At 43.1% G+C, this 5,000-nt stretch overlaps 1 protein-coding gene across 1 annotated transcript in view; it reads right to left on the bottom strand.

The window, feature by feature from the left end:
* The window catches only part of slc45a4a (solute carrier family 45 member 4a), a 39,948-nt gene extending 35,768 nt beyond the window's left edge, over positions 1-4,180 (bottom strand). The window contains 2 exon segments of the mRNA XM_079750090.1: positions 2,845-2,926; positions 4,034-4,180. The gene's annotated coding sequence lies outside the window, so the exon portion shown is untranslated.
* Between the last annotated feature and the right edge of the window lie 820 nt (positions 4,181-5,000).

The raw sequence follows: 5,000 nt of genomic DNA, 5'->3' as shown, positions 1-5,000 counted from the left end.
AGAAAGTTGAAGACACGGACAACTTCTGCCTGTTTAGTTCTTGTTCAAACACACGCTATAATCATTGGCAGAATTCAACGTCATTTGGACATTGTTTCTTGGTTAATTAGTTGATCATTTGCAAAATTAATGGATGTATTATCTTTTCACTTTCATTTTCTTGTGGATTTAAGTTCTTGGAAGCTGAGATAGAAATATGGATAACCCAACAATTATTTTTCAAAGGTAGTACATGATTTCTTTGGAATCAAACTATAGTTGTGTCATAACCATGAATCAACTTCGTAATTCAAAGACGATGATTATATGCAATACTGTGCGTTTTACACAACATGTTCTGCTAATGCTATGTTAATATTTGCATAGCATTAGCGTAGCTTCCTTTACGGGCTAGGTACTGCTAACTGTAGCCTATATTCGTTGCTAGGCGACTGAGTAGTGCAGAGTAAGGTTAATTTAATGTGAAGTTGTGATAGCAAAACTTAATAGTAATTATTGATTATCACATGAAAAAACAGATGGTTAATGTCCACACAACAAAAAAGCAACAATTTATATTATAGCAAGGAAATTTGGGAGTTACATAACAGCCTTCATAAACCAAGTTATTACTTCAGCTAGCTAACTAATGGCTAGACTTGTTGATCCAACAGAAGTGATGCTTTGCAATGCAAATACGATCCCTGAGAATTTGAATACATTTTCTTGTCAAGGTGGATGGTTAGGCGCCATCTTTGTGTGTGTGTGTGTGTGTGTGTGTGTGTGTGTGTGTGTCAAGTATGCCAGTTCAATCTTCAAGGATAAAATGACATTTCCAATAGTTTTTTCACTTATTATAGTTTAATTTAGACACACCACCTCATACTACAAAAGCAAACTTCTGCCTATTAATCAATGCCATAGACTGTGTGAATGACGTGACGAAGTGATGCACTGTTGGTGGTATGTCTGTAAGTGTGCCAGGCAGATGTATGGGCTGTGTATGAAAACAAATCAAACACACAATCTGTCGATCATCAAGACAGCCAATGAGAGGCTTGGGAGGTGAACAAGCTGTGTTTATAAATGTGGAGTAGGGCTTGGCTCACCCTGCGTGCCTGTGTGAGTGTGAGAGGGATCTTTACATTACACCCCAGGCCAAATAGTGCGGACCACACTCTGATTGGTCGATTGAGTTTGCTGGTTTGAATCTAATGGGAGACCAATCATTAATAAACGTCATCCCACACTACCGATCTGATCCCGGCAGACCCTGGCATTCAGGATGGTCCAGTGGTCTTGAAAATGTAATAAAAATAAACCGAAATCGTATTGAAACAGTAAAAACTCAGTAACTGCTGCACTGCAAGTGGTGACCTGTGTGGAAAGAAAGTCCACTTGGGTTAGTTCTCGTTCACGTCTGGGAGAGTTTTTTAAAGTAAAGGTTTCATTAATAACACAGGGTTGTGTTGAGTGTGAACAATGAGCGGTCTGTGTCAAAAACGCAGTATTATTCGGCTCAATGAATATAAAATGTGGTTAGCACAAAGGCTATATTCACCGCTGTTGCTTGCCATGCCAACTTCTGCGATATCGAAAAATATTGAATCTGCAACATAAATCATCAAAATACAATGTGATAACGGTAAGATGGACGTGGGGGGAAAGCAACTCACGGGCAACATTAAAGGAGAGGATCCCAGGGCCTGAAGGTGTGTGGTATGGTATGTTTGACTAGAGTCTCTGTGTGTTTGTTTGTGTTTCTGTGTGTGTGTGTGTGTTTCTGTCTGTTTGTCTGTCTGTCTCAGAAGTCCCTCTGCACATTAGACCTCAACAGAGAGATATGGCCAACACAGAGAGAGAGATCAACAGACAGACAGACAGACAGACAGACAGACAGACAGACAGACAGACAGACAGACAGACCACCAAGACACAAGACAACGCGAGGAAGGAGTTGAAGTGAAAAAAGTGGTTGTCTGTGAAGCTGATGTTCACACGCAAACACCCCCCCAAACACACACACACACACACACACACACACACACACACACACACCAGTGTTTCCCCCAGCACTGTATGGTTATGCCCCGCCTTGACTGCCAATGTAAAAAAAATAAAATAATAATAATAATAATAATAAATATATATATTCTTTTTTTTATATATATATTTTTTTAATTATTATGCATTAACAAAGTACAAAACTCCCATAGGGAAGGAAAACATACTATAATGCATCGGTGATACTGTTCAAAACAATAGTTGTTCGACCTGAAGTCCCCCCCCCCCCCCCCCGCTCTTTGACCACCTTGACTAAGACATTCATGAGGGAAACACTGCACACCCTACGCATTTCACCACAAATGGAGAGCCAGAATGAGAATGGGGTTCAGAAACAGGTTGTGTGAGCATTGTTTCAGGAGGTTCAACTTGCGTCACCTGCTATGATACAGTCATTCTAATATATTGAGCTGCAATACTGTATAATCGATTATTTGCACATTGTCTAAAAGGATAATGCTACTTAATGCTTGACCCATCTTATCACTATGTCTCTCACTCTGTCTCTCATTCCATCTGTGTCACTCAAACCCTCTCACTCCGTCTGTGTCACTCAAACCCTCTCACTCCGTCTCTCACTCCATCTGTGTCACTCAAACACTCTCACTCCATCTGTGTCACTCAATAACTCTCACTCCGTCTCTCACTCAAACACTCTCTCTCAATTAATCGGTGTCACTCAAACACTGTTACTCCATCTTCATCTCTCACTTTGTCTCTCAGCCGTTGTTATTGACTCTTTGATATGGTTCAAAAGAGGGTCAGTGTGTGTGTCTCCCATCAGCCTCTCCTGTTACTTACCAAAAAGCCTTGAAAGCTTCATTAATGTTGACGAGAAGTTGCAGTTTGGCCCACGTTACAATCGGACGCTGGTACTGTAGACCTACACACACACAGACACACACACACACACACACACACACCGTTAAAGACATTTAAACAGTGCATCCAGAAGACAGCCAATCATATTACCATCATATTACAAGTGAATACACACACACACACACACACACACACACACACACACACACACACACACACACACACACACACACACACACACACACACACACACACACCTCTGTCTGATATACCTTGTGCATCCCTGGTCTCAACCGAGGTGAGACCATGGATGTACAAGGTATTTCAAATATTATTTTTTAGATTCCCATATTGACTCTAATGCAAGTTAGAAGAAAACATACGCACACTCAAGGCCGCGCACACAAAGCCGTTTTTGCGGCGACGCCACGAGCGCTAGCGGGCGGCAGGCTACTTGACAACACTAACTAGAATTCGCCTGCAGTTGACAGCCTCACCATTTATACAAGACCCCACGTTAGTTGTCATCAACCGCACTGGCAGTCTGCACTGTGCAGGTTCACAAAACCATGCATCACATCCACCTGTGACAGCAGTGTGTCAAGTGGATGGGAGCACTCAAAACGATGAGAAAGTAGGACCACAAACATAGGCCAACCTAGAACCTCCATCCCCCCAATCTATGGTGAACCTTCCATTATGACTGACACCTCTAATTAGAACCTGTAATACCTCTTGAAGTCCAACATCACTTCGGAGCTTTGTGGGCGCACGGAGCCTTGTTACCCGACACCCAAGCTCTGTTTTCCCTTTAACTTCTACTCAACATCGGCATTGACAGTGACACCAATGCAATTATGAGAGACATAAAATAAGGCATACAGATATATTGACATAGATACATATAAATATATAGATAGATATGTACACCGCTATGGTTATGTTTGCGACAGCTTCAAAGGCAAGCCGGCTTCGCTGCAGCGGACTGTTATTGTTTTTGTACTCACGCAGTCGGCGCAGACTACTGGAGCGAGCGCCCCACCACCCCCCTCTGCTACCCCCGCCCCTGCAGCCGCAACCTGAGATGCTTGCTATTCCGCCAGAGCGGAGGAGCGCGACTCTTCTTCTCAAAAATGCACGGACGAAATGAACATGTAGTGTCGCTCACCTCTTCACCTCGTACATTCAGCCCCTCGCGCGCGGGACGAGCGCCGTTGTCTTTGTTGTTGTCGGTCTATTTAACGGACAGCAGAGCGCGCGGCGGCGTCAGCGGCAGCGGGTGCATCGGTCGTTGGCAGCTGAAGCCACTGGGCTGTGAGCGAGCGCCTTTAAAAGCAATATGTGTCGGTGGGAGAAGAAAAAAACCCGCAGTCACGGTTTCCGTCGACGTCACGTGTGACTTACACAGGGCGTGGCTTGGAGGGTTTCTTAAGGGGAATGTAGTGTGGCTGTGGGTCGTTCTCTGGAACTAGCAGGCAGAACGTCACGTTTTGTCGGCGTACGCGTGATGTTTTCAAATCAGTGTGCTTGTTATCGATTGCTTTACCTTTTAGCTGAGAGGGGAAACGCTCTTGCATGTGTGCACGGCCAGACTAATTTACTTGACGTGCATCTCTCGTGGACGGGCTCGAGGACCAGGAGCCGGTAGAACGCGGCTCGAGGCACTGCAAGGAGAACTCGTCACCATGTCGATGGCTTTATGTCACCAAGTTCACAGCAGCGCAAATTGGCCTATTACGTCATCAAGTGGCCTATTTATTAATCATTTGCCGGTGTGCCAATTCTCCTTTTTTTTGTCTTTTGTCGATATCCCTCATGTCCTTCTGATGCGAAACACGATGAATACATGAACGGGTGTGCTGCTTTGCAAAATAAGGCTTATACGTCTATAATTCCAAAATAAGTTTGGAAAAAAAAACTTTCCAACAGTTAAAATAACTTACAATTAACAATGTAGGTGTTTCAGCAGCAACAAACCGTTGAAAGGAATGAATAAAAGTATGAATATATGAAAAAAAAAGTGAAAGTATGAATAATATATGAATGAATAAAAAGTGATAAAAAATAGCAATACAAAAGAGACAAGAAAAAGAAATCCCTAAACCACTGAAATACCGATAATAGATAAGGGACTC

The sequence above is a fragment of the Pollachius pollachius genome, assembly GCF_949987615.1.
Source record: "Pollachius pollachius genome assembly, chromosome: 13".
In the NCBI taxonomy this organism is placed as follows: domain Eukaryota; kingdom Metazoa; phylum Chordata; class Actinopteri; order Gadiformes; family Gadidae; genus Pollachius; species Pollachius pollachius.
The sequence above is the reverse complement of the archived record's forward strand: the minus strand, read 5'-3'. Positions and strand labels throughout refer to the sequence as shown.